This window comes from Pinus tabuliformis, chromosome 8 (assembly GCF_031772625.1).
Source record: "Pinus tabuliformis cultivar Carrire ecotype Pingquan chromosome 8, CPIR1, whole genome shotgun sequence".
NCBI classification, from domain to species: Eukaryota; Viridiplantae; Streptophyta; class Pinopsida; order Pinales; family Pinaceae; genus Pinus; species Pinus tabuliformis.
Genome location: NC_142294.1, coordinates 1,737,408,032 through 1,737,430,521, shown reverse-complemented (window position 1 = coordinate 1,737,430,521; position 22,490 = coordinate 1,737,408,032). Strand labels below are relative to the sequence as shown.

The 22,490-nt window shown below is 37.8% G+C and overlaps 2 non-coding genes across 2 annotated transcripts; both read right to left on the bottom strand.

Moving 5' to 3' along the window:
- Window positions 1-1,056: 1,056 nt before the first annotated feature.
- LOC149243050 (signal recognition particle RNA) lies at window positions 1,057-1,290 on the bottom strand. Its single transcript, XR_016246887.1, has one exon.
- A 20,966-nt stretch (window positions 1,291-22,256) lies between these two features.
- On the bottom strand, window positions 22,257-22,490 carry LOC149243049 (signal recognition particle RNA). Its single transcript, XR_016246885.1, has one exon.

The following is a 22,490-nucleotide window of genomic DNA, read 5'->3' as shown; positions in this document are numbered from 1 at the left end:
TATTGTGACCTCAAGAACTCTGATTGATATGAACTACGACCGACATATGAAGGTCCTAGTTCCTTTGCCAACCAAAGTTCCTTCATCATAGTTCCTATTAGTTAGAGTCCCTAACTAACAAAGGAACTATGACCTGGGGAATTTTCATTGGTAGGAAATACTCCCTAGAACTATGATCTACAAATGAAGGTCATAGTTCATTTCTCAGTCGAATTTCATTCGTCGTAGTTCTTGTGGTCATAGTTCATGTCTGTCGAATTTCTTGATTAATAAAGGAACTGTGACCTCAAGAGCTTTGACTGGAGAGGACTATTCCCTAGGATTCGAACTGACAAATGAAGGTCATACATAGTTCCTTTGACAGTTAAAGTTCATATAATTCATGTCAATCAAAGTTCCCGACTAACAAAAGAACTATGACTTCATGAACTTTGATTGATAGGGACCATTACCTAGAACTACCACTGACAAATAGAGGAAATATTTACTTTGTCATATTTCATGTGGTCAGAGTTCATGACAGACAAAGGGACTAGGCATCATTTTCAAGTTAAAATATCTGGATGATTTTAAAAGAGCATTTCATGTGGTCACAGTTTATGACGGGCAAAGGGACCATGACCTCATTTTTAAAATAAAATATGTGGATGATTGATTTTAGACTTTAGTGGTCCATACTAATTTTGATAATTCGAAAGACATTGTCAAATATCTGGATGATATATTTAAAAAAGAAAAAGGCAAGCCGGCAAAAAAAATCTGGCTGATATATTTTAGAAAAAAGCGCGGGCACGTTAAAATATCTAGATGATATATGTAGAAATATAAGCGGATGATATATTTAAAAAAAATATGAAATGGATGATATATATATATATATATATGAAATGGATGATATATTTAAATATAAATGAAATTAAAATATCTAGACGATATATTTAGAAATATAAGCGGATGATATATTTAAAAAAATATGAAATGGATGATATATTTAAAAGAATAAAAAAATATGGAATGGATGATGATGATATATTTAAATATAAATGAGATTAATTAAAAAAGCGGGCACGTTATCCTTCCACTGCAGGGAGCGGGAGGTAGTCGTTGCTCTGTGAAGCCAGCCTCACGCGTTCCCCTCCTCTCTAAGGCGCATGACACTTCCCGGAAGAAGCTCCCGGACCCTGCCCTTCGACAGGGGGCCATGTACCAACTCTCTACTTGGACCAGGGCGCACCCACACATCCAATTACACCTCACGCCCACCACTATCAACGCCTTGGTTTCTGCGCCCCTGGCGCGTGTGGGATATATGTGACTCTCTCACTCGCTCACTCACCATTACATTTCTATCCTCTGTGTCTCCGTCTTTGCTCGGCTCATCGCATTGTGGTACCAATTCAATTCTTATTGTGAAAATCCATCCATATTTTTGTCAAGGACAACGAGCAGAACACAGCTGGACGTGGAGAACAGAATCGATTGCTCACACTCACAATACGCATTTCACACCACATTCGCGCATTTAAATGTAAAACTTCCTTTCTGGACGTGCAGAAGAGAAGTGCCTTTACACTACATCAACCAATTGCTCACACACAGACAGACAGGCAGCTTTAAAATATGCATATTTCAAACCAAACGTTTTCTGAATTCGCCCCTTCCACGGATCAACTGTAAACTTGCCTTTCTCCTGTTTCTTGCAAATCCATGTGAACATGCCTCTTCTCTTCACCATTGTTCAGAAATTTCGATGGCCCTTCTCTTCACCAACGATTTCATTTTGAGAAAAAAATTCGATGGCCCTTCTCTTCAGGAACGATTTTATTTTGAGAAATTTCGATGGCCCTTCTCTGCAGGAACGATTTAATTTTGAGAAATTTCGGCCTGCTCTCAATTTCCACATCCAGATGAAGATGAAGAGGGGTGTTCAGGATTTGGAGTAATTTCGGCCTGCTCTCAATTCCCACATCCATATGAAGATGAAGAGGGGTGTTCAGGATTTGGAGTAATTTCGAGCTTCCACATCCCTTGAAGACGGGCCTCCACGATTTTGAGGATTTCGGCCTGCTTTCATTTCCAATTTCAATATTTCAGCGTCACAGCAAGCAGAGGAAAACCAAAATTAATTCACCATCAAAATCTGTCAAACATAATGGGAGTCCGATGCATATTGGCAGAGTTGGATATCGCTTCTGGACTTCCCCGCCAATCCAATCTATTACTTTTGCGCGCTGCAAGTATAAAAAACCTGCACTCAAAATCACCGTCCATTGTTCACCGGAAGCACCACGTCCAAGTCTGGTCGCCTTCCAAAACTTGACAACGTACCACTCTAACTGCAACTGAAACCCTGGTCTCTCTCTCGTTGTTAAGAGGGGAAAAGGCACTGAAAATTGTCACAGGTTGTGTCAAAATGACTATATATACATATATATGGGGTAATGTCTTTATTTGAAGTTACTCATTGTATCTTCTTCCTATAGCAAACACCTAGTTCATGAATTTTCCTGCACAGCATTGGTCGTCATCTAGAAGAAAATAGAACTCACTCTTGTCGGACCAACAATTTGAGAGCAACGCTGCTTACGATTTTGCTCGAGCCAAATTGGTCCGTTTTGGCGTAGTTTCATAGTTGCATGCCCTTCCTCCATGTAGTTGACATGTCACACATTAACGGGATTGCTTAGCAACATCGCACACCATTTTTTGCGCTTCTTTCACTTATGCTCTCCATGTTCCACGGGTAATAGGGTTTTAAATACATTACATATTGGGTTCCACAGCATGCATATACATTTGCATTTTCATTGCCAACTTCATAAGCTAGTTTTGTCTCAAGTACTCATCAAACAACATTGCCCATCTATGATAAGCTAGATCTTTGCTTTGCGGACAAAAATACAATATTAGCCTGTAATCTCCAACAACTCCAACTTCATTATTCTATAAGCGACACTTGGAAAAGAGAAGATCAAATACCTCTCCTCTGTCACCACCTCTCCTCCTTGTGATAAAATTGTGACGATAGGCACAACACTTGTATTGATATGAATAACAAACACATTTTAAGGATTGGGGAGAGTGGGTACTAGTGCTTCTGTGGAGTTTTACTTGAAAAACTCAAGATTATGTTGATGTCAGTGGGTTCATGCATACACCCTCTTACCTCGAAAGGCTCGTTGCAATTGTGAACATATACGATGAAAATGGCTTCATTTGCAAGCATGTCACCACATCCCAGCACATAGGACCCGGGCGAGAATATTGATGGTGGAAGTGTTGTGGAGAACCAATTAATAAGCCGTGAATGGGGGGCATCTATTCTTGCAAAGTCCCCTAGGGATTTTCACCCAACCCCACCCTTCTTTTCACAACCACGAGCATACACATGAGCATGCCATCGACTAGACTTGAGCCTCGAAGGGGGAAATAACAGCTTCTCACTTTCATCAACCCAACACGTCACTGCCGGCAACAGAAGACCAATTTGAAACTAACTCTTACTGCAACTTCACCCATGAATGTCGTCAAAGTTAAATCGGTTCAATTTGGCCTAACTTCATAATTGTGTGCAATCTTTATATGGAGTCGAGTTGTGGCAAAACTTTGGCCATTTGTAGCCCTTGCTAATAAAAAGATGCCAAAAAAAGAGTGGGCCTAGAATTGTAGGGATAAATGTGAGAGCCCTAGCATCCTCATTAATGCTGGAAGTGACAATACCTTTAAATTTGTTGCTGTGTGGAAAGTTTATCATTATAATGAAATGAGAAATTTGTTGATTGCAATTATTTAGAATGGATGATCTATTAGTGATTTCATTGGGTTCGATTTGCTAGACGAGGTTATAGTACGCATAAAAGGAAGGTAAACACGTTAAATTTGATGGGGGTTGGGCTAGGCGGGATGTCCCTTTGTGGCCTGCTCTATTCTTTGTATGTATTCAAGGGAAGATTGTTGTAATGAAGCATCTCTTCTTCTTCTTCTTCTTCTTTCCCATGATAGTGGTCAAGTCAAATTGTCCTGTTTTGGCATACTTCTGTAATTGTGTGGCCTTTCTCTATGGGGTTGATATATGGCCCAAAGATTTTGGTTCTTTACTTCTTACGCAATACAAATGTTTTAGAGAAACACAATACGAGATTTCGAAGTGGCGCGCAAGAAATGTGAGGTAGGTAATCATATTTATAGACCACGCATGTTGGAGTGAGAGTTTAAGAGCAATTTTCCTTTCGAGTACAACCATCAATATCATTAAAGCCAATCTTGTTAAATTTTCGAGGGTTAGTTTCATAAATGTACGCCATTTGCCCATGGAGAAATGATGTGGCGAGAACATTTTGTTGTTCATAAATCTTGTCAATATAATCAAGTTCGATTGGAAAGGAAAGAATCAAATCTAACAAGAAACATTGTAAATGGATTCAAGGCCTTTGTTTCCTTAACAAACTCAAGCGGATTAGGTGACCACCAGGTATACTAGGCGGATTTTGAAATCATTACCCACATACAAGGAAATTTCCATTGAATATGCGATGTTGATTCACTTATTGTAAAGTCCGCCGCTCTTTAAATTCATGCAATCTTTTCTTTCCCGATGTCCTCCAATTTCCAAGTCAGGTGATGGGTGTTAGTTGTAGAGAGAAACGAGAATATAGTAACAAGATTGGGCTACACCATTAAGCCATTTTGTTCTTGAAAGGGGAACAAGAGTGGCAAGCTTCAATTCATTGATTGTTTTCTAATGATGATATTATGGTTGTTGATGGGGATTCAAGGTTATGATTGGTTGGAACCTATTGCGTAGCTTCTATGGGAGAAATTAATTTCAAATTCGAAGTGCCTTTGTGTAGTTGTTCCATTGGATCTTGCTCAATGGTTCGCAATCATGTGGGTCATTGCTCTTTCTTCTCAAACATGATATCATTAGATACTTGGGAGTTGTTACGAGAATCATACCCATCAAAGTTCAAGATCGGTTCTGAGTCCTTAAAAAATGAATTGCACTTATGTATTCGATAAGCCAATAACTTGGTTATGTCCCATTCATATACAATCTAGCATGCATGGTAGCACTTTCGAATTATGTAAGCTAGGTAATTGTTCCTATCCCATTGCTTGTGACTTAGCTCACACAACGAGGTTTGATTATTGGTTTAAAAAAACAAAAAACAAAAAAACTTGGTCCGCTCTTGCCCGTGGATAGAGGAGAAGAAGATTTGAAGCATAAATGACATAATGGTCGAGAGCACACAAGGAAGGCCTCTCATAGGTAAGGAAGGACTAGGAAGACCATTACGAAGAAGTCAAACTCCAAATTAGAGAGGAGGGCCTCTCTTAATTGGAATAGGAAACAAAAAGTAAAGCCAACACCAACCTATTCAAAGCCAAAAAGGCCAAAGTATATTTTTGGATGTTAAAATCCTGAAGCCTCTAGTTGAGAGCAAGCGTCTGGAATAGCATATGATACCCTCACTTCAGGGGGTATCTTCCTTGATGGTTTCTCTGAAAGTGAAAGAAATCCCAAGCATCTTCCTAGAGGCATATGGTGATGACATCTAGTGGTTAGCCTTGATCAAATTTGTGCTTGTCCTTAAGTCCTGACTATTTTTGGTCAACCGCTTGTTCTCTTGGCGGACATTCTTAATGAGATTGGTCAAATGACATGGACCTTCCTAGACACTTTCGTTTAGTGATTCAAGCATGGTGATAACATTAGAGTGCGATTCATCCTCCATTCATTTTGAAGTAAGATTTCATTAAGCGATTAAAACGACTAATTGAACAATAAAGCCATTAGGGTTTCAAACCCAAATGGAAAGAAGTAGAACAGAATGTGAGAGCCTCCAAAAACCGGTAGGCCAAAATGATGTTGGCCTACAAAAATAAGTATGCCACAGGTGTGTGAGTTAACGACAAACAAGACTCTGAAGAACCATTATTGGAGGCTACCGGCATGAGTGGTTTAGTGACAAGTGGTAAGGTGATTGGAATTTGAATGGTTGTAGATGAGTCGAGGTGCAAGTCTTGTGTGATTTGGACATCGTGAAAATCCTCATCAGAGTAGTTGAAGGGTTGCTATGAGCAGTATTTCAAAATCAAGCCCTAGTTGGAAATGGGGATTTTGGAGAAGAAAATGAGCCTCCCTCGACAAGGGAACTCTACGAACCATAAAGGGAAGTCTTGTGAGTAAGAAGAATGAGACAAAGAGTCGAGCATAAAAGAAGTTCCAAATAAAAATATTAACTACTATGAGAGATTCAATGACATGATACCATCCTGGATAGAAATAAAATGATTCTCTCCCGGCATGGGAACTCGAGGAATGATAAAAAGAAGCCTCGAGAGGAAGATCGATAAGACAAAGCTCCAAGCAGAGAAAACATGCATATTATATAGGTCATCCAAAATGACTTGGAGAATCTCATTGTCACCTAAATCTAGAGAAGCGAAAAGCCACAAAGGGAATAGTTCAAGGGCATTTAAGAAAAATTCAATGTTTTGTGTCGCTTTAGAGATCCTTAAGTGCATGGAGAAACCATGTCCGAGTATCTCACTTGCTACCTAAAGCTTGACTTAAAAATAAATGGCTTTAGATACTTTTCATCCTACACGGAAAAGAAGTGCCAAATGGAAAAAGTAACATCGAAATCATTTTGAAAAAAAAAAATCAAGTAATTTTAGATTTGGACCATTCTTAACCTACATAAGAATAGTGATTTCACCATTTTCCATTGGCCCTTTTAGAGCATCTTCTACCAATTTAAGTTTATGGATAATCATAATAAACATTTCTAGGACTCCGTAGCTCTAACCGACCCATTTACACCTCCGCTAGAGCTATGAGGTTGACATTGACATTGGTACATGTCACCTGCATGTACCTACTCCCCGAGCACCCATTTAAAAATTTCATTTTACCTCCCGAGCACCCATTTCAAAATTTCGTTGTACCTCCCGAGTTTCCGTACACATTGTCTCATTCCTCTTCACTCGTTGTTGGCTACCCCATAGCTACAACTCGAACTAACGCGAAAATTGGAAAGGGGATTTTCGAAACAGATGATCCGTTGTCCGCAACGCGAGGGGATGATGGAGTTAAGGAACAAGAAGGAGTAGCTGAGCAAAACTTGTTTGTTAGTGTTGGTAGCTTACGTCCACACACTAAGATGTACACCATGGTTTCGGCGGTATCTCAAGTGGTGGCAGGAATTGTGGCTAGATCGAATGTCCATTTCTAAATTTGATCGATGATGTACTATAGTTCTATATAAATTGATTAAGAAACACCACTTTAAACACGGTGTTTTGTTATGAATTACAAACTCTGTACACTCAAGCCAAAGAGAGGACTCTGATAGAATATTTGGCCCTTTGAGGCATTTGGTGACAAGACTCGGCCTTACAGATATTGATATTGTTAGGTGCGAGTATTTTGAAAACGTGTCATGTGGGTATCTATATATATATATATATATATAGACACACACACAGTGAGCTCATTATTGTATATGCTCTTGCTTTAATATGTGTATTTTTGTTTTAGAATTTTGTGATGGTCATGGATTCATCATTTGGAAAATTGAAAGTTTTGTTCTATTATGTAGCATGATGTTTCTGGTTCAACTCAACGTATGAAGCTTTCTATACCAAGGTTCTGTGGGTGGGTATCGTCGTTTAGAGCGCACTGTGTAGCTTGATTCCATTTTTATTTGAAAAAAACTAGAGTTTATATCTTTATCGATAGGCCATTGTATCCTCGGTTTGCCATTAACAGGATAACCCCAATATCTTTAGTTGTTGAAGCAGTGGACTAACATATTCAGGAATAAGGTTTGTTCTATTATGTAGCATGATGTTTCTGGTTCAACTCAATGTATGAAGCTTTCTATACCAAGGTTCTGTGGGTGGGTATCGTCGTTTAGAGCGCACTGTGTAGCTTGATTCCATGTTTATTTGAAAAAACTAGAGTTTATATCTTTATCGATAGGCCATTGTATCCTCGATTTGCCATTAACAGGATAACCCCAATATCTTTAGTTGTTGAAGCAGTGGACTAACATATTCAGGGATCCATAGTTTTTATGGGTATTTATTTCGAGGTCTTTATGTTGAATATTTGGTTGTTTTCGCGGGAAGGAAGAGCTGGGAAGGAGTATAGTGGCCCTCTTAAATTATACCAGCTAAAACCCAGGAAGAAACGTGTAACCTGGATCCTTGGAGTCATTGGGCTCTGTGCCCTTTTCTACCTCTTGGGTGGATTTTAAAATACTTGGTCTCCTCCACCGTCTCAAGCTTCTGGATTGAGCAAGGCCAATGTGGGTTGCATTAATTCTTTAACTCTCATCATGTCTTCTTCATTTGTTTCCTTAGATTCTGAAGCTCATTATGCAGTTGGGGAGAATGTGACTTCAAAAGGCAGTAGATCATTTGAGTCTCGTGGTATCAAGTAGAGTGAGTATACTCCCTATAACGATCCAGTGAGATCTCGTAAGTTCAATAGATAAAGCCATTGCCCAGACAAGGAGGAAGCTTTGAAATGCCCAGGTTACAGAGCATATATGATTAAGAAACAACATCAGAGTTTAACAAAGTATCGGTGGTATTTTTGTGAAAAAGGGATTTCAATTCCGTTAGGACCGAGGAGACTCAACACTATATGCTTTTGCTTATTTGTGTTAGAGACTATGCCTATGGTTTATGGTCCATCGACCATTTAACTCTCTCCAAATGATGGTTTATTTTTCAATAATAAGGATGCAACAAGAGTAGGAAGATCTAGCTAACATTCTTTTCTCGTATCGCAGCCCATTGCAGATCATAGGGTCCCTGTGGATGCAAATGGAGGTGCAGAGAATGTTGTACGAACCGCTAGAGGTAAGGGCTATAGTTCCTTTCTCGGCTTCCATTCGTTGCACATGACTCTGCTATGCCATAGACAAGTCCGAACTTACAATGTCACATTGATTATGTGCCTCTCTTTTGAGCAGGTCCAAAGACACTTGCAAACTCGCATGGAGGTAACATAAGAGTACTTGTACGCAAGGGAAACTGTAGCAAGTTACGACCTAGGCCAGGAATTGTGGCCAACTCGAATTTCCATTTCCCAATTTCCGAAGGTTTTTATGGGTATTTATTTCAAGCTATTTATGTTGAATATTTGTAGGAAGGAAGAGTAGGGAAGTAGTATAGTGGCCCTCTTAAATTATACTAGTTAGAACCCAAGAGGAAACGTATACCATGGATCCTTGGAGTCATTGGGCTCTGCGCTCTTTTCTACCTCTTGGGTAGATGTTAGAATACTTGGTCTCCGCCATCTAAAGCTCCTAGATTGAGCAATGTCAATTTGGGCTGCAATTCCTTAATTCCGGTAGTTTCTTCTTCATTTATTTCCTTTAGATTTTGGAGCCCATTATATAGTTGGGGGAAATTAGGCTTCAAAAGACAGCAAAACATTTGAGTCCAGAGATATCAAGTACAATGAGTATACTGCCTGTCGTTATCCAGTGAGATCTCGTAAGTTGGATGGAAGGAGTTGATAAACAGATAATGCCATTGCCCAGACAAGGAGGAAACTTTGAAATGCATAGTTTACAGAGCATATCAGTTTACAAAACACCATCGGATTCTTGACAAAGTTTCTATGGTGTTTTTGTGAAAAACGGATTTCAATTCTGTTAGGACTGAGGTGAGTCGAGACCGTGTGCTTTGGTTTATTTCTATTAGGGACTGCACATCTGTTTTATGTTCCATGGACCATTTTGTCCTCTCCAAATGATTGCTTATTTTTCAAGACTAATGAGGTAATAAGAGAAGGGAGATCTAGCTAACATTCTTTTCATGTATCTAAGCACACTGCAGATCATGGGGTCCTTGTGGATGTAGATGGAGGCACAACACCGCTAGAGGTAAGGGCTATACTTCCTTTCGTGGCCTCCATTCATTGTACATGACTCTGCTATGCCATATAGAAATCTGAACTTAAAATGTCGCGTTGATTTTGTGCCTCTCTTTTCAGCAGGTCCAAAGACACTTCCAAGTTTGTAGGGAAGTAACAGAGGAAGTGCTTGCAGCTAGTTCAACAGAAAGCAAGGGAAACTCTAGCATGTTACAAAGTGGGGCCAATCGGATTCGTTGGCCTCAATAGTTAAAAGCGAATGTTTTAAGTCTACATTTTTTTATTTGATTTTATCTGATATGCCTAAAATATCTTGGCTATTTCCAGAATATGAAATTTCCCGTTAATAAGTCTAGCCATATGGCCACCTCACTTCGAATGAGAGTTCAGAGAAGATCCTGCATATAATTTGCAGGTTGGTGGTAGAAAGCAATCGGTGCATGCATATGATAAGGTAGTGCAGTTTCATCCAAAAGAAATAAGACAAGATATGAGGCTGCAAAAATTGGCAGGAGAAGAAAATATTCCTTCTCCTTTCTCTAGGACCAAGGACTCTTCAGTTGTTTTGCAAGAGAAGTATACTAGCTACATAGTACGAGCAGAAGAAAATGGAAATGATAAAAGGGGAAGCGTGGGAATGAATGGTGTGTTTGTTGTTCAAACCTTGGAAACAACATTATGCTTTTCTGGTGCTCTATCTCTGCATAAGGTAATCAGCCTTTTCTGTTGCTCTATCTCTGCATAAAAGTAATCAGCCTTTTTTCTGGTGCTCTGTCTCTACATAAAAGTAATCAACGTCTTTTCCGGTGCTCTATCTCTGCATAAAAGTAATCCGCCTTGTTTTTGGTGCTATATCTCTGCATAAAAGTAATCAGCCTTTTCTAATGCTTTATCTCTGCATAAAAGTAATCAACCTTTTCTAGTGCTCTATCTCTGCATAAAAGTAATCAGCCATTTCTAGTGCTCTATCTCTGCATAAAAACATTTAGCTTTTTCTAGTGTTTTGTCTCTGCATGAAAATAGTCAAATAAATTAGACAAACACAATTTAATATGAATAAATATAAAACATGTTCCAATGGGAATAATAAATTTTTGAAATGGCCACTGGACTTGAATTCCAATGGTTATACCACCATATCCCCCCAGGAAAGGGAGGTTGATGTGACTGGTTTTGGATGGAGAAAATGAGCATTGTATCTCAATGTGGCTTAGTTTTTGGCACATATGAGCAACCAGTAACTGCGTTCATGAACGTGATTCATAGCCAGTAGCCATTGCATTATGGCTTTATACATTGCTGGGAGATGAGAGATCCTTTCTTCTTTTCCCCTTAAGTTCCAACCCTGATCGAGTCCTTTTCTAGTGTACCAATAAGATTGGAACCATTCTATAGAATGTACGATGATGTAAATAATGCCATTATACAACTATATACTCTGGAAATTCTTTGTCTCCGAATGTTCTTTGTACGACTGAGTTGGGTCAAGATTACTTTTAACACTGAAAATTTCATATAAATTTACAATGCATGCCTAAGAGGTTTGGTTTGATCTATCTTCCAAAAAACATTCATGTTAGCATGACAGAATTTATGTATATACTAACTAATATTGTATGTGTAAAGAATCTCCCGTACTTTTTTTGAATCTTGTGTTGCTGAAACTCAATATTCAAATTCTCGTGAAACAAATATTTTTGTTTAGCATGAACATACACACCAGTCTCTCTCCCCTAGCCTTTTCCTAAAAAGAAAGAGGTTGAAGTGACCTAATGAAAATATGGATTCGATGATGTAAGGCATTGTGAGTACTTAACGTGGGTGTATTGTTTCCTATTTAATCATAGCTTATTATTAATATGTTTCTGCAGAGTCATTATAAAATAGTTGACCGACAGGTAACAAAAAGTCCTCAATTTTGAGTTTGTAAAGCTAAGGGTTCAAAAATTTACTCCATGCTTATTAAGCACTCAGTCAATGTTTATTAGGCACCCGCATTCTCCTTTAAGTCTGCATTGGCAACTTATGACATTTATATGAACATTGTGCCTATGGTTTATTTTTCAATAGTAATGATGCAACAAGAGAAGGAAGATCTAACTAACATTATTTTCTTGTATAGCAGCACATTGGAGATCTTAGGGTCCCTGTGGATGCAGATGGAGGTACAGAGAAGGTTGTATGAACCGCTGGAGGTAAGGGATATAGGCTCTTCCTCGGCTCCATTCAGTGCACACGACTCTACTATGCTATAGACAAGTCTGAACTGAAAATGTCACATTGATTGTGTGCCTCCCTTTTGAGCAGGTCCAAAGCCACTTGCAAACTTGTAGTGAGGTAACATAAGAGTACTTGTGGTCAGTTCAAGAGTTAACGCAAGGGAAACTCTAGCAAGTTACAACCTGGAGTCAATTGGATTGGTAGCTACCTGTTCGAGAAATTCTGATTTCACATCAAAAGTGAAAAGCGAATGTTTTAAGTCTATTTTTTTTGTTTTTTTTACTATGCCTAAAATATTTTGTGTATTTCCAGAATCTGAAATTTCCCATCAATTGGGCTATACTACAGACTCACCTGCATACACCTTCCTCACTTTGAACATTGAGAGTTCAACTACAGAAAATTTGGAGGTTGGTGGTGGAAAAATGTCAAGGTATGCATATGATTCAATGGTGCAGTTTTCACAAGAAGAAATAAGAAAATATATGAGGCTGCAAGAATTGGCAGGGGAAGAAAACATTTCTTCTTCTTCTTCTTTCTCTTTCTCTGGGACCAAGGACTCTTCAATTATTTTGCACGAATTGTCTACTAGTGGCATAGTACACGCAGAAGAAAATGGCAATCCTTTGTCTGAAGAAAAAGGAAGCTTGTGAAGGAATGGCATGCTTTCTGTTCAACCCATGGTAACGACATTAGCGTTTTCTAGTGCTCTGTCTCTCCATAAAACTAATCAACCTTTTCTAGTGCTCTATCTCCGCATAAAATAAGCAGCCTTCTCTACTGCTCTATCTTTGCATGAATATAATCAACCTTTTCTAGTGCTCTATTTCCGCATGAAAATATTATATGAATCAAGTTAAAAAAATGCTCAAACAAGAATTAATGAATTCTCAAAATGGCAGCGGAATTGGACTGGAATTCCAATGGTTATACCACTGTATCCACCATGGAAAGGGAGCTTGATGTGAGTGGTTTTGGGTGAATCAGATGAGCATTGTATATCAATGTACCTTAGAATTTGGCACATATGAGAAAGTTGTAATTGCATTCATGAATGAGATTCAAAGCCAATGGCCATTGCATTATGGCTTTGTACAGCGCTGGGAGATGAGAGATGTTATCCTTTTCCCCCTTAAGATTCAACCTTGATCAAGTCCTTTTCTAGCGTACCAATAGGATAGGCAACATTCTATAGATGTATGATGATGTAAATATATACAACTATATACTCTGGAAATTATTTGTCGGTTAATTTTCTTTGTACGACTAAATTGGGTCAAGACTACTTTTAACATTGAAAAGCTCATATAAATTACACTGCATGCCTGAGAAGTTTGGTTTGCGCCATCTTCCAAAAAAAATCATTCATGTTAGCATGACAAAATCTATGTAGCTACTAGCTGACATTTAATTTGTAAAGAATCTCATGTATGTTTTTTAAATCTTGTGTGGGTGAAACTCAATATTCAAATTCCCCTTAAACAAATATTCTGGATTAGCATGGGCATACACACAGGTCCATCTCCCTAGTCTTTACCCAAAAAGAAAGAGGTTGAAGTAAGCTAATGAAAATATTGATTCGATAATGGAAGGCATTGTGAGTACTTAGCACGGGCAGGTTGTTCCCTATCTAATCATAGCTTACTATTAATCTATGTCTGCAGAATCACTATAAAATGGTTGACCAACAGATAACAGAAAGTTCTCAAGTTTGAGTTTTTGAAGCCAAGGGTTCAAAAATTTACTTACTGCTTATTAGACACTCACTCAATGGTTATTACGCACCCGCATTCTCCTTCAAGTCTGCACTGGCAACTTAGGACATTTATATGAACACTGTTTTCAATGTCAATGATCACGGTATGAGAGAAGTTTGCAGCGTTAACATAAATATTAATCACAAACGTATATTATTGACATGTAAGCGCAAAGGAGATAGAAGAATACGCAAACTAAGAAAACGTCACTTTATAGGGTGAAAGAAACTATTAACAAATGGATTGTGTACTTCCTATTCCACATAAGCGATGGTGGAATTTCGAAAAAAGGTTTCTGCAATTTGTCTACATATATTTTTTCTTTGGTAAAGTGTCCTTCCTTTTAGAAAGAATGTTTGCACTGTGTCATGTCAAATCTACCTAGGTATTGTAACCAATCAGATTTTGGGATACATATTTTTTTATTCGACATAACTAGTTTGATGAACAGATAACACCACTGCCCAGATAAGGATGAAGCCTTGAAATGCCCAGGTTACAAAAGCAGGCCCGTTTAAACAACACCGTTAGGATTTGACAACGTCTCCAAGGTGTTTTTGTAAAAACTGGTTTTCAATTCTGTCGGGACTGAGGAGAGTCACAACTATGTGCTTTGGTTTATTTCTGTTAGAAACTATGCCTCTGGTTTACGGTCCTTAGGTCCCTAGACCATTTTAGCCCCTCGAAATGATGTTTTTATTTTTTTCTAATACTAACGATGCAAGAAGAGAAGGTATATCCAGCTAACACATTTTTTATTTATTTTTTCCCTGTATCTCAGCACTTTGCGGATCATATAGTCCCCGTGGATGCAGATAGAGGTACAGAGAAGGTCATGAAAACCACTAGAGCTAAGGGCTATAATTCCCATAATTCCCAGCTTGGCTTCCATTCTTTGCATGTGACTCTACTATGCCATAGAGAAGTCTGAATTTAAAATGTAATGTTGATTGCGTGCCTCTCTTTTGAGCAAGTTCATAGACACTTGCAACTTCGTATGGGAGCACAAAGAAATCTTTTGCAGTCAGTTCTAGAGAAAGCGGGGAAACTCTCGCAAGTTACAACTTGGGGTCAATTGGACTGGAAGTTACTTGTTCAGATTTTTTTGAGAAGGCCTCAAGACTGAAAAGTGAATGTTTTTACATCTACATTTTCTAATTTGACTTTCTTTACTTTGACTAAAATAATATCTGGTCTATTTCCAGAATTTCAAATTTTCTGTCAATAATTCTAGGTTGCAGATTGGTCTAGATATAGTTCCCTCGCTTCGAATGAGAGTTCAACGAAGATTCCCGCAAAAAAGGTGTCATGATATGCATATGGTATACAATAGTGCAGTTTTAGTAGGAAGAAATTAATAAAGATACGAGGTTGCAAGAATTGTCAGGAGAAGAAAATATTTCTTCTCTTTTTTCTAGGACCAAGGACTCTTCAACCATTTTGAATGAGAAGGCCACTAGTGACATAGTACAAGCATAAGAAAATGACAGTCGTTTATCTGGGCGGAAAAGGAAGCTTGTGAATCAATGGAGTGGTTGTTCTTTAACCCATGCCAACAACATTAACCTTTTTTAGTGCTCCGTCTCTGCATAAAAAAGTGTCAGCATTTTCTATTGCTCCGTCTCTGCATGAAAATGGTCAAATGCACGAGGCAACAAAATTTTATGTGAATCAAGATAAAACATGTTCCAACTGGAATATTAAATTCTCACACTGGCTGCGAAATTGGACTTGAATTCTAATGGTTATACCATTGTATCCTTCGAGGAATGGGGGCTTGATATGAATGGTTTTGGGTGGAGAATATGAGTCTTTGGCACATATGAGCAAGCAGTAGTTGCATTCATGAATGGGGAATAGAGCCAATAGCCATTGTATTATGGCTTTATACATTAGTTAGAGATGAGAAATCATTTCGTCTTTTTCCCTTGAGTTTTAACCCCGATCAAGTCCTCTGCTAGCGCATCAATAGGATACGTGGCATTCTACATTATATGTGCGGTGATGTAGATAATGCACTTATGCAACTACATGCACTGGAAATTCTTTGGCTTCAATTGTTCTTTGTGCCACTGAGTTGGGTCAGTGCCACTTTTGACATTGCAAAGTTCACATAAATTATAATGCATGCCTGAGATGTTTTGTTTGGTCCATTTTTCGAGAAACCATTCATGTTCCCATGTTAGAATTTATCTATGCATTGACTAATATTGTATTTGTAAAGAAGCTCTTGTATTTTCTTTTAATCTCGTGGCGGTGAAACTCAAGCTTCAAATTCTCTCCTTGTTGGTGAAAATCAAGGTTCAAATTTGCAACAAACAATTTTTTTGGTTTAGCATAGGTATACACACCGGTCTCTCTCCCCTAGATTTTGCCTAAAGAAAAAGAGGTCAAGGTGACGTAATGACAATTTTGATTCGATAATGTAAGGCATTATGAGTACTTAACATGGGTGGACTGTTGACTTGGGTATTCCTATTTAATTAAATTATAGCTCATTATTAGTCAATGGCCGCAGAGTCATTATAAAAAGGTTGACCAGTAGATTATATGAATTTCTCAAATTTCATGAAGTGAAACACGGGGCTCAAAACCTCACTTCATGTATATTAAGCACCCAGACCCTTTGTATTGGGCCCCCACATTCTCCTTTAAGTTTTCACTTGCATTGCCAACTTATGGCATTTATGTGAACACTTTTGCCAATGCCACTAATCATTGTACAAGACAAGTGTGCAGGGTTAGCAAGAATACTCATCATGGATGGATATGGTTGACACGTAAGAAAAGGAGATAGGTAGAAGAATATACGCCACTGAGAAAACAATCACTTTATATGGCGGAATAAACTATTAAAAATTGCATTCTATAGGTCATGTCACATATAAGTGATGGTGGAATTTTCCCAAAATGGTTATGTCGATTGTCTTCACATATCTCTATTTTTAGAGCTATTTTGTTTCCTTGTGAAGCATCCTTCTAGCAAGATTGTTTGCATTGTGTCGTGTAAAAGGCACCTGCGCATTGCCGTCAATCACAGTTTGAGAAACATATGAATGAATTTGATTATATCTTGCCTAGACCAATTCGTGTCTCCCCTTGAAATCCCGAGGCCTTCATGTGACAACATCACATTGTTTTTTATCCTATAGAATTTCTTTGGTAAGATTCCCTAATTTCGATTGCCCCTTTTACTATGATGGTTTTGAGCATTGAGCATTGTTTGTCTAGTCCGATGACATAATTGCTTTATTTTTAAAAATTTGGATATCATTAAATTTGAGCCACCTTAAAGCAATTTTTAAAACCATGGCTCATGAACTTGGTGAGGCTGGAGTGCACGAGTTCAATTCGAACTTTCCCAAATCTCAACAACAAAAAATTCAAAGTGGGAGTTTTTCTTTTCCTTTTAGGCACTTACATGTTATAGTGGTGAACTTTTCCCTTCACCTGCAAGTTGGATTGACTTGGCAGTAAACACGCCATGAGTTACTCATAGCTAAGGATCTAACTCACGGTTACTAATGCGTTTGACTCACCACTGGAGAGTTTGACTCGACTACAAAGACTCAAACTTGGGTCCAAGGTAATTCAATTTGACAAAAAGGGCGAGTGGCATGTCGACTTGACAGTAATCAATTTTATTAACTATGCGCCATAGAACCCATATTAGTGGTTTATGCCGCTTTGGATTTGAATGTGTGACCTCTTAGGAATAATCACATGTTCTTGACCATTAAGGCTAATCATGTTGTACTCTAAGTTATTCGTTTTCGTTAATCTATATTGGTTATGGTGTTTAAATGAATATTAGTAGCACTAGAGCTCGAACTAATACCGTTTAACACTAAAATTATTAATTAAATTGGAACTGGATTTAGAATCAAACACATTATCACAAATCGGATTCCAAATCAAAATAGTTAACCCTTAAATTAGGACCTCCTTAGAACTGGAGTTGGACAGGATGAAGCAAAATAAGAAGCAGGATTAGAACCAAAACCAAAAAGGTTCAACCTCAAAGTCATGAACGGGAGAAAAATGTTCAACCAAGACATACATAAAATGTTCAATTATATATATCCAAGCTATTAAACAACACTTGCACAACTAATAATAATAATAAAACAATGTAAGCTACTAAACAACAATTATAGAAAGTATTTTTGATGTACAGAGAATGTAAGGGTAAATACATGGAATCTATTGACATTTAATTGAAATATATTTTGAACAAATATACATAACATTGATGATCTAAATTGTGTAAAGAGTGCCAAAAAATTATACTATAATCTACAATTAATGTATGTATATGGTCCAAAATGTTCGTATATATATATATATATATATATATATATATATATATATCCAACCTATTAGACACCAATGCTATAAAAGTTTTTAATGCATAAAGAATGTAAGGGTAAATACATGACGCCCAGTGGAATCTAATGGCACTCAATCAATACATTTTTGAATCAAAATACATAATATTGAGGTTCTAAATTGTCTCAATAGTGCAAAAATAATTATAGTATAGTCTACAATCAAATCATCATCCAAATATTGGTCTTCTACCATCTGTGCATCAGTGTATACTCAATGTCCAATACCAATGTTCGTACCTTGCCACAATGAATGCTGTTTCACGTCACAATTCCATCAAGATAAGTCCATTGAAGATGGGTGGAATCATTAAATAGATCGCAACAAAGCTTTGGGTAGTTGCGGTGTTTAAAAAAAAAAAAATGGGGATGGCGCAACACCAATTAAATTAATTGTTTTGCCTGTGATTTATCACAATAGCCAATTTTAATGGATTTTGTCTAGTTTTGATCAATGCACAACATGAGAAGTGAAAACCAGTTTGAATGACTAGTGTTGTTTAGAAGTGACCAAAATTTGGTTGAATTAGTGAATTTTGGTGCAGAATGATCGATGTCAATAACACCGGTTCAACAATTTCCTTTAATTTTATATTTGTTTAATTTTCAACATCCCTCCAATAAGATTGAAGAACTAATCTCACGCCATGCTCTAACATCTCGATATGCTTTGCCACTAGAGCAAACAACCACTTTGATAGGGTGTTCAAAATCGTGAGCATTTGGGTCAACACAAAGTTCAACCCCAAACTAAGAATACCAGTGTCATCGCGGTTTAATATAGATTTCATGTATAAGTTATAGACTAGAGACTAAGCTCACATTGTTCAAGATGCACAAGATCATGTGGTGAAGAGATGGGATTAGATTCATCGTGTTACAACGAACAATCCCACATAATAAGAAGAATGATTAAGATAGATTATGAACAACAAGCACAAGAATAAAAGGCTACAACAATGCATCGAATATGCACACCAAAACATATCTGCACTAGTACATCAGTGGTGTTCATACATATTATTCACAAGGTGGAAAATATATACGTGCGCCACCAAAAGACATACATCAAGCATTTCTTCAATGGATTCATCCTTAATGGTTACATTGTCCATCTAATCATTAGCCACACCAAAATGTTATTGCTCAGTTCTGGTCCGTAGGTGTCAGCGTTACAACCTCAGCAGCCTCTCAATGAGTTTCAATGTGCTCTATTGTACCAATTTCACCATCTTTAATTCCCCTTACTTTTGTCTCATTGACCTATAATATTAATCATATTCCAAATCCACTTGAATTAATATCCAAAATAGTATCCATCGCAGTACCTTCAAGAATATCACCTCATCCATCTAGATTTTTATGCTTAGAAAGTTGCTTCCTTGCGATGGAAATACAAATATACTTTAATGTCCTTCTAGACTGTAGGATGTGATTGTGGTGGGTTGTCGTCACAACTTATGGGGTGAGGGACGGGGAGCGATTTTGACGAGTAACATGATTTCATCCCAAAGTTGAGAGTTGCATGGACTAAGATAATCAGTGGGCAAACTCAACCTTTTTGGTGAGTTTATTTTTTAAGACGAGGTAAGGTTTTGTGTTGACCTACTCATTTTTTCAAACTTTCGTTGATTTGGGTCTGCTTAAAATGAACCAAAACCTCTAATGGAACAGTTCCATGGTAAAAATTCCCATTAATCACGTGGAGCGTAACATTTGGCATTATTCCTAATAGATTCGAGCAATAATTTTAAGGGGAAAGAGACTAGGCTTGTGCGCTATCTAAGTTACTCCAAATTGCTATCATCCGCTTAGATACCCATGATAATGAACTAATTCCTTTTTTGAAACCATAAATTGGAATTTGTACCCACTTTCTCCGAAACCTTACATCGAAAATCCCACTCCATTTCTTCTTCTTGCCACCTCTTAAAACACTTAAAAGGTTCCACTTAATGAATATTCATTGCTTTTATTGTAGCAATGGCCGCGAACTTTAATTAGTATGTGGAACAACTAGAACCTTTTCATATGAAATTCTTGCCCAAATCTCACAAGGTTTTTCTTCGAAGTTCTAATTCCACCTTGTTGATGGGAAATTTGAGGATGAGACTTTGGCATTTGGGTTTTTGGTCCATTTTAAGTCAAGGCGTGTTGACCAAGAACCCGTAATTCCTCATCCACCGTGACATACAAGGATTCAAGGGTAAGAGGTGATGTTGAGCTAGGAGAGATGGCAAATTAGAAGAAGGGAGGCTTGGGGGGGAGCGTAAAACTCAAAGGAGTAGTTTAGCAATTGTAGCCAAATTTCGCCAACCCACAAGCATTCATTAAAGAAGAAGGATTTTGACCATGGAATTTTGAATAGCACGGTCTAAGATTAGTTCTTCGATCGGATGGAAGGGATGCCAAAAATTAAATAAATATGAAATTAATGGAAATTGTTGGACTCAAGCTATCAATGTTGGTCGAATTGCACCAAAATCCGTTGGCCATAGCTCCAGTCAATTAGAGTTCCTAATTGGAAAAAGGATATATGACCTTGGGAACTTTGAATGATAGGAACTATGACCGACAAGCGAAGGTCATAGTTACCCCGTTGGTCAAGGTTTCTTCCTCAAAGTTCCTATCGGTCAGAGTCCTTGACTAAGAAAGGGTGGTATGACCTTAGGAACGTTGACTGAGAGGACCTATTCCCTGCGATTACGATGGGAGAATGAAAGTCATAGTTCCTTTGTTGGTCAAATTTCCTTCACCACTATTCTTGTTAGTCAAAGTTCCTCGCCGGAAAAGTTCCAAATCGCTGAAGGAACTATGACCTCAAGAAATTTGATTGATAGGAACTATTCCTAGAAAAATGACTGATGGATGAAGGTCATATCCCCTTTGTTAGTCAAAGCTCCCGATGTCACAGTTGTTTACTAATAAAGGTATTGTGACCTCAAGAACTCTGATTGATATGAACTACGACCGACATATGAAGGTCCTAGTTCCTTTGCCAACCAAAGTTCCTTCATCATAGTTCCTATTAGTTAGAGTCCCTAACTAACAAAGGAACTATGACCTGGGGAATTTTCATTGGTAGGAAATACTCCCTAGAACTATGATCTACAAATGAAGGTCATAGTTCATTTCTCAGTCGAATTTCATTCGTCGTAGTTCTTGTGGTCATAGTTCATGTCTGTCGAATTTCTTGATTAATAAAGGAACTGTGACCTCAAGAGCTTTGACTGGAGAGGACTATTCCCTAGGATTCGAACTGACAAATGAAGGTCATACATAGTTCCTTTGACAGTTAAAGTTCATATAATTCATGTCAATCAAAGTTCCCGACTAACAAAAGAACTATGACTTCATGAACTTTGATTGATAGGGACCATTACCTAGAACTACCACTGACAAATAGAGGAAATATTTACTTTGTCATATTTCATGTGGTCAGAGTTCATGACAGACAAAGGGACTAGGCATCATTTTCAAGTTAAAATATCTGGATGATTTTAAAAGAGCATTTCATGTGGTCACAGTTTATGACGGGCAAAGGGACCATGACCTCATTTTTAAAATAAAATATGTGGATGATTGATTTTAGACTTTAGTGGTCCATACTAATTTTGATAATTCGAAAGACATTGTCAAATATCTGGATGATATATTTAAAAAAGAAAAAGGCAAGCCGGCAAAAAAAATCTGGCTGATATATTTTAGAAAAAAGCGCGGGCACGTTAAAATATCTAGATGATATATGTAGAAATATAAGCGGATGATATATTTAAAAAAAATATGAAATGGATGATATATTAAATATATATATATATATATATGAAATGGATGATATATTTAAATATAAATGAAATTAAAATATCTAGACGATATATTTAGAAATATAAGCGGATGATATATTTAAAAAAATATGAAATGGATGATATATTTAAAAGAATAAAAAAATATGGAATGGATGATGATGATATATTTAAATATAAATGAGATTAATTAAAAAAGCGGGCACGTTATCCTTCCACTGCAGGGAGCGGGAGGTAGTCGTTGCTCTGTGAAGCCAGCCTCACGCGTTCCCCTCCTCTCTAAGGCGCATGACACTTCCCGGAAGAAGCTCCCGGACCCTGCCCTTCGACAGGGGGCCATGTACCAACTCTCTACTTGGACCAGGGCGCACCCACACATCCAATTACACCTCACGCCCACCACTATCAACGCCTTGGTTTCTGCGCC